This window comes from Pseudomyrmex gracilis, unplaced genomic scaffold, assembly GCF_002006095.1.
Source record: "Pseudomyrmex gracilis isolate BER0280 unplaced genomic scaffold, ASM200609v1 scaffold_2250, whole genome shotgun sequence".
In the NCBI taxonomy this organism is placed as follows: domain Eukaryota; kingdom Metazoa; phylum Arthropoda; class Insecta; order Hymenoptera; family Formicidae; genus Pseudomyrmex; species Pseudomyrmex gracilis.
The window spans coordinates 1-8,642 of record NW_018022834.1 but is presented as its reverse complement, the minus strand read 5'-3'; the positions used below and the strand labels follow the sequence as shown (position 1 = coordinate 8,642).

The 8,642-nt window shown below is 41.2% G+C and overlaps 1 long non-coding RNA gene across 1 annotated transcript; it reads right to left on the bottom strand.

Annotated features, from left to right (window-relative positions):
* Nucleotides 1–6,698: 6,698 nt before the first annotated feature.
* Nucleotides 6,699–8,636, bottom strand: LOC109862715. Its single transcript, XR_002251198.1, has 5 exons — nucleotides 7,786–8,636; nucleotides 7,523–7,699; nucleotides 7,217–7,418; nucleotides 6,842–7,119; nucleotides 6,699–6,774 (listed from the first exon to the last, which is right to left on the bottom strand). It is a non-coding gene; the product is annotated as an uncharacterized LOC109862715 (long non-coding RNA).
* Nucleotides 8,637–8,642: the final 6 nt, after the last annotated feature.

Here is an 8,642-nt window from a genome sequence, read left to right as displayed (position 1 = left end):
TCTTATGTATACATTAATTTTAGACTTTTTCTTAACTCCGAATATAATTTTTAATATTTCTTTAAGATGCTCTAAAAGAAAACTATTACAATTCAATGATCTACTGGAATTCGGTTTGAATTGACCCTCCTTTAGTTTATTTCCGGTAGCANCCATCTTGGACCGCCTATTAGGATTACACCCCCACCATTGCAATGCTCTCTCCAGTCCTCCATGTAATATATAGACTGCGCGTTTGGCTGAAAAGATGTCTTCAACGTAGAGAGAGACAACATACTTTGAATAGTAACTCTTTCTCTGTCTATCAATGTCTGTGGTGGGATCAGGGCCTACTGTTTCATACCACCTAACCTACCATCACCCCTTAATCTCTTTCACTCTTTTTCACCCCCACTATTTTTCTATCCCCACTTTTCTACTACTATTCTATCAATCAGCGAAGACTTCTTTTTCCCCCACTACTTCGCTAGACAAAGATGAGGCTACTGTTCAACACCAGCTGTCTCTCTCAACGTTGAAGACATTTTCTTAACATGGCAAAGGTAGGGAACGCGCAGTCTATATATTATACGTCTATGCGAAAACCATATATATAATACTTCTATATTGGGTGTGTTTAGACGAAGCTAGCGCTACGTAGCGCTAACTTCGGCTAAACACACCCATTGCTAGTACGGTGCCGACCTGAAGTCCAAATGTTACGGTGCAGACAATATAGTAGCTTCTCTCTCCAGCTGCTTTGTGCGCATGCGGTGAACATTCAAGCACGTTTGGGCATTTCTCTTTCTCGCGTTCTTTCCAATGCTTTGTCTCGCTCGCACTCGCTTAGTAGACGCGCCTGCGCATAATGACGCTCGACTATGCCCATATTTGGACTTCGTGCGTCTCCCTTTCTCGGGCCTCGTGCCTCGCATTGCGAAGATACGCGACTAGCCACGGCTGGCGAAAACGCGGAAACGCGAAAGTCAAAAGTAACTAGACTTTACTAGATTTCTGTATTTCCGCGCGTTCCGTTCCGTCTGTTTTGATTATCTTATATTACATGGAGCATATATTGTGCGGAAAAGCGTAACGGAAAATTATAAAATATCAATTTTTAACAATATTTTCTGATCAAAATGTTTGTATTTAATAGATAAACTGAAAAAATAAGCATATTAATAAAAATTGCAGTGAATTAAGAGAAATCAATTTTTTAAAATAAATACAAATATCGATTTATCACTATATCGTTTCGGTTTTCCGCGTAATTCTGCTTCATGTAATATAAGGAAAAACAAACCCGCGGAACAAGAGCGTCAAAATATTGTCAACGCGATTCCTGGCCATGTGGCAAAGATTCTTTCAGAGCCATCAAACGAAAAAAGAAGCCTTGTTAACGCGAATACAGTGTATTCTCAAATTTTGGAGCTGATTTAAAAAGAAAGCTCTATTAAATTTTGGAGCCNAAAAAGAAAACTTACATTATTACTTTATCTGATTATTTTAAATTACTTACTTTGATTATTGTAAAAGTGCATCATGGATCCAAACATCATGTTGATGATTATTTTAAAATATTACAATTGTATACTTATGTACTTGATACACACGGAAATACCGGATTCTGCTTTTCCGCTCAAACGTGCGGGAAGAAACAAACTCAATTCGCGGAAACGCAGAATCTAGTTACTATTTTCCGCGTTCCGAGTTTCCGCGTTTCTGCGCTTCATATACTGGCACCCTCAGTAGGAAAGAGAGATCAGCAGCAAATAAGATATGAGGTCTGGGGGAAAAAATGTGCAAGAACGATTTCAATAGAAGATGGATGCTCTTTAGATATTTAGTGCAGAGCGTAATGTTATATGAAGTTGAAATTTGGAGGTGGGAGGAGAAAAAAGAGCTAGAGAAAATTATGTTAGACTATATAAGATGGGTATTCGGACTAGACTTTTGCACACCGAGATATGTGATACTTAGGGTACGATCCCGTGCACTGTTATTTTTCGCGTAACGCGTAATGCGTAATCAATCAGAGAAATTACGTGTACTAACATAAAGCACGTAATCTCTCTGATTGGTTACGCGTTACGCGTTACGCGAAAAATAACAGTGCATGGGATCGTACCCTTAGAGAACTGGGAAGGAAAAAGTTGAAAATTAGATGGGGAACAAGAGCACTGAGATACGAGATTAAGGTAAGGGAAATTAGGGAAAATAGTTTAGTTAAGTTATGCTGGGAAGAAAAAAATGTTCAGGGAAATAAAGATCAATATAGTGTGGGAGATATTAAGATGCCGGTTCTAGTGTCTTGACATCGAGGAGTGCCGACAGATGGAGCGACAGATCAGTAGTTGGTTACCATCAGAGCGGCAGCACTGTGATCGGCGTTGGACGGCGAAGGACGAACCCCCTCCCCAAAAAAGGGAGAGAGCGATCGCGTGATCACTACGAACCAGCGAAAAACAAAGACTGAGCGGCGAGCCCTTTTTTGTGTTGTGCCATATAGTGCGATTTCTTGCGAGGTTCCATAGAGACCAGTGGTCAAATCTCTGGTCGAAATAAATACATTACATTATTTTACTACACTACATTATTTTACTTATTATTTTACTACAGATCAGAAGTGGGATATACACACGTGTCTGTGAGTTTCAAAACTTTAGTTAACGTGTCGTGGTGCGTGTTACGTAAACAACGAATTGCACAAAGGAAAACCTACAACAAGGAAAAGATATCGCGACGCAATTCGAGATGTCATCTAGAAGAAGACGGTCTCGTAGCAGAAGTACGGCCAGGATACGTTTTCGCGACGGCGAGGGTTGCAGCATGAGATCGTCGTCAGAAAGGAATCGCGGCCATGATCGAGCCAGGCTTGATACGCGTCGCGATCGACGATCGAGATCGCGATCCAGGTCGCAAGCTCGGAAGACGCCCTATCAGCAAGCATCCGACCGATATAGCCAGGCGAGCGGTGAGTCCGATTTCGCAAAACTAACGGAGGTGCTGGCGGGCTTAATGCATACGAGTTCAAGGGGGTCCCATCGATATATTAACGAGAAAGTACTGCCAGAGTTCGATCCGGAAACTAAGGATTTGACGGCAGCCGAGTGGTTGGAAAAGGTCAATATTGTAGAAAAATTTATCTAAATTGTTTAATTAATAGCGACCTCTTACATCCGAAAGGGTTATCTCATGCGATAGATGTATAGTATCGATTGTATTAATCGATAGTATTGACTCCTAGAGAGTCGAACAGGCGGCGCTGAAGCGACCAGCCGGTTACGCCGGTTACGCCGGTTATAGCCATGTGGCAGAAGAGTGCCGTACCTTGTGCATTGAATAGAGTTTTTTCCGATTTGCTCCTTCTGACCGGTGTGCGCTCAACTCAAAATTAATTTGTCTGATAGATCGTAATCACGGTGATATTTCATTGTATATTTCTTAATTATTGTAAGTGCGGTATAGTCAATAGTGTTACATATTATTTATCGTTTATTTCTTGCATTTATTGAACTTATACATTTGCTTTGTTCCCGTTCCACCGTTCCTTCATTTAACGATTTCAGCCTTTCTGACAAAATAATGCAATCAGATCTTACAGACTAATTTAAATATCAGAAGTGGGATTCCTGCTCCGCTTTTCCTCTCTCACTTTCGTTTTTCCTTTGCTGCTAAAATTGTGTCGTATGCTCCAATTCTGTGTCGTATTCCTGGTCCGATTGCATCTTCCTCTTTGCTGTCGTTGCTCCAGTTTCACGTTACTCCTTTCGCTGCAGTTTCACCATTTCCGACTCCGTTTTGTGCTTGTTGGATTTTTCCTTGCCTAAAAAGCAAATTAAAAGTTTTAACGCATAAATTCAAACCGAGTCCGTTAGAAATACGGTGAACAAGCAGTGAAGGTCACGCTTCACGTGATCAGATAAAACACACTCTCTTAAACATACTTACACATATACACGCGAAGGTCAGTTTATCTCACGGTTGTTTTGTGATTTCGATAACAAATACGAATATCGAGTCACTCAAGAAAACAGTGATCGCGTCAACATGGATCGTACTGTTTTGGACAAGATGTCCTTGGATGAGCTGAAGAACGAGGCGAGGAAATACGGTCTTCAAGTCAGCGACGATCCGATTAAAATAATTGACGCGCTTATGTCTCATCTGGAAAGACATGGTCCAGTTGATCTCGCATCAGAAGCTAGACATGGTCCTTCAGGAGTTCTTCCCCGGTCTAGTGCCAGGATAGCTGCGCGGAGACCGCCGGGTGGCGACCAAGCGTCAGCACACTCACCTTTCTCCGAGCAGCCAGGGGCTCCGGATATGTCGTTTCTAGTGGCATCGATCAACGAGTCAATGAAGGCCATGCAGCAACAGATTCTACAGGGTCAACAGCGTCAATTAGAAGTGTTGCAGCAGATGATGGTTGCATTTAGTCGCACACTGCCTGATCATACTCACAACGATCGTTCTCAGCCAAGTGATGCCGTTTCGCATGAACAGCCGGTGCAAGAGGCGCTCACACCTCACAGTCATCTCTCATCGCGCCCATCTGCTTTGTCTGCTATGCCGTCTGCTAATGCTGTCACCTTACTCGCATCTCAAATACCTGAGTTCGGAGGACAGATGGACGAGAGCGTGCAGCTGTGGATTCAGCGTGTCGAGAAGGTCTCTCAAATACATAAGGTATCTGAAGAAGTCTCTTTTCTAGCTTCTATAACAAAACTAACAAAGACTGCTAAGAGATGGTTCGACTTAGGTCACGATTCAATGTTAGAGTCGTGGGACGGTTTTCGTGAGGCAATACTTAATCGCTTCACTCGTAAAATTTTATATCACGTAGCTATACAAAAAGTAGAAGCGCGTAGATGGATACCACATAAGGAAAGTTTTGTGGATTATGCTATGGAGAAAATTGCTTTGATGCATACCTTAAACCTTGATGATGACAGCACAATACATTTGATTATCGGTGGCATTCCTAATCGTTCTTTGAGAGAGACAGCCGCCGCGTTAAGGTCTGAATCGGTCGATAGGTTTTTAGACGCAATGCATCAGATTACGTCTGTTTCCGCAGATCCAGATAGGAAATCTTCTGCAGACATGAAGGCTTCAAGGTCCAAGGAGGCTGCTACCAAAAGCAGTGCCAAAGGATCCCAAGCTAATAACGAAAACGACAATACATTTTGCGTATACTGCAAGAGCCGTGGACATCTCAAAGCGTATTGTTTTAAATTAAAAAAGAAAAACGAGCAGACTACCTCAGCAGCAGCGACGTCATCTTCNACAACGGTCTCTTCGGTGGAAGTCGACAAGTCATCAACGATAGCGTTCGTTAATTCTTTAAGTCCGAAATCTATTCAGTTTAATGACGCGCCGTTAAAAGTCACATTCCTGGAGAGTTCAGTTTGCTCGCTGTCAGCTNTGCTGGATACCGGTAGTCCAATATCGTTTATAAATCCTATAATTTATCAAAAATTGCAAAGTAAATTAAAGAATTCCCTAGCAGATTCATTGAATTCTTACAAAGCTCTTAATGGCNAACCAGTTTTAATTTCTGGTATTGTAAATACCTTGATTTCGTTCAGTCAATTGCCGCATTTGAAACTGCCGATTTCTTTGCATATCTTGCAAGATAACGTTTTAACGACAGATCTTATTATTGGCAGAGACTTTTTAAATCGTCATGGCATTACAGCTATTTATCAACCCAGTATAGATAGCCAGCAGAAAGATCTCTCTTCGTAATGCGATGAACAAGAATTCGGGCAAACGTTCCTTCAAATTCTCGCTTGTGAAGTTAATAATGCGCCAGAAAATTTAACTGACGAAATTCAAGTTGATTTTGGTCCTGAAACCAAAGTAAAATTAAAAGAATTATTGTTTGAGATTGATAATTTAAAAATAAATATAGTGGATGATGATTATTGCGTAAAGGTTTACCTTAAAGATCACTCTATATATGCGTACTCGCCTTGCCGGTTTGCGTTAGCGGAAAAATTACAAATCCGCCAGATAACAGACGACCTTTTAGCTCGTAACATTATAAAGAGAAGTTCGTCGCCTTATTGCGCTAGAATCGTGCCGGTGAGAAAAAGAGACGGTTCGCTACGCCTTTGCGTTGATTTAAGGCCTTTAAACGATAGGGTCGTCAAACAGAAATATCCGTTTCCCTTGATCGAGGACTGCATAGCGCACCTGGGAAATAAAATGGTTTTTACACTCCTCGATCTCAAAGATGGTTTCCATCAAATTAAAGTAGATAAAGATAGCACAAAGTATTTTTCTTTCGCGACGCCCGATGGGCAGTTTGAATTTGTTCGCTTACCTTTTGGTTTCTGTGAGGCTCCGGCCGAATTTCAAAAGCGTATTGTCAATATCTTGCATCCTCTCATAAGAGATGGCAAAGTCTTGGTTTACATAGACGATATTATGATTGCCACAGAATCGGTAGAAGCGAATTTTCAAATACTTCGTGAGGTCTTATGTATCCTAAAACAATATAATTTTGAGTTAAATCTCAGTAAATGTAAATTCTTGAAGAAAGAAATTGAATATTTAGGTTACAAAGTTTCAGCAAACAAAATTACAATAAGTCCGCGTCATACCGCTGCGATTGAAAACTTTCCGCAGCCGCGCAACCTCAGACATGTCCAGCAGTTCTTGGGCTTGACGAATTATTTCCGCAAATTTNTTCGGGATTACTCGANCAAAACTAANCCTCTTCGGAATCTATTGCGCAAAGCGGTAGAATTTAGTTTTGATGCGGAATGTGTCAAAGCATTTGTAGACCTGAAAAAAGAGTTATCGTCACAACCGATTTTATGTCTTTACAATCCAGTGGCCGAAACGCACTTACATACTGACGCGAGTTTGAGCGGGTTAGGTGCTATTCTTTTCCAGAAGCAAGCATCTGGGCAATTTGCACCGATTGCGTATTTCAGCCAGCCCACGAATAAAGCGGAAGCTCGTTACCACAGCTTCGAGCTGGAAATGCTCGCGATTGTAAGGGCTGTTGAGCGGTTCCACATTTATTTATATGGTATTGTTTTTACCATATTCACTGATTGTAATGCACTTGTGCATGCGGTAAACAAAATTAATTTGAATCCACGGATTGCCAGGTGGACATTGCTTCTGCAAAATTATAAGTTTGAAATTAAACACCGAGCGGGTGATAAAATGGCGCACGTTGACGCCCTTAGTTGACTTATTTTGTATGTAAATACTTTACCTCTTGAGCGTGAGCTTGAGTTGAAACAAGCTCTTGATGTACAGGTCTTGGAGATTGCGAAGAGACTTGAGTTCGGTGATGATGATAAATTCGAGCTAATTGACGGTTTAGTTTACCGTAAACAAGCTGACCGTTCGAGATTTGTAGTTCCGGAGTCCTTAGTTTCTAACGTGATCCGCATTTACCACGATGATTTGGCTCACTGTGGAGTTGAAAAGACAATTCAAGGAATTTTAGCTTCTTATTGGTTTCCTTCACTCAGGAAAAGAGTAACAGATTATATAAATAACTGTATCGTGTGCTTACTTGCGAACACTTCATCACACGCGCGTGAAGGGGAAATGCAGATAATATCTAGTGCATCAAAGCCTTTTGATATTCTGCACGCCGATCATTTCGGTCCCCTGCAAACAACCGATGACGGTTTCCGTTTTGTGTTCTTGGTGGTGGACGCATTCACTCGATTTACGTGGTTGTACCCAACTAAAACCACCAATACAAAAGAAGTGTCAATATATCTAAATGAATTGTTCAATATATTTGGAAAGCAACTTGAGATAGTTACTGACCGTGGTACTGCATTCACTTCTAAGGAGTTCGAGAGTTTCATTAAGTCACTCAAAGTTAAACACCGTCAAGTCGCAGTCGCCTCTCCATGAGCTAATGGGTTGGTTGAACGGGTTAACCGATTCTTAAAATCTTCCCTTAAAAAGATTATTGATAACGCGTCACAATGGAAGTTGTTTTTCAACAAAGCGCAATATGTGTTAAACAATACTCACCATAAAGCGATTAAGAACTCGCCTGCCAAGTTGTTGTTCGGATTTGACTGCCGTAATCACGATAATAAAACACTCGCTGATCTTGTTAAACAACTTGCACAAACTAACACTGATCTTATTTCCGAGCGTGACACAAATCGCGATATTGCCGTAGAAACTTCCGAAAAACTGCGTGCGTATAACAAAGAGTATTATGTAATATAATTTCTTCAAATTGAAATTTATTATTTTATGATATATATATAATACCGACACGACTATCAGCGAATTTCTAAATTGTCCATTGTGAACGTTCGCTCACGACCGACAAACACTTGATAGAAAAAGCCAAGGACGACTTCGACAACGACTATCGACCTTTCGGCACAACAGACAACACAAGCTAGGTTTTGAATAACTGTTACGACTCGGTTGTGTGCGACAACTTAATCACATTCCTTTATTCACACTTAATTAACGACGTTACAAAACCGTTTCTTGCCTATCGTTTCACCGACTTTGCGATTCCGACTTAATTCTCGATCTAGAATCTGTGCTATGTTTCTCGACGTGTTACTCGCTCGCGATTTCGTCTAAGAGTGCCAGGATCGTTTCGTCCCCTTTCGGAGCAGGCTCCGTTTTCGCCGGTATTTTCTCGTGTCTAC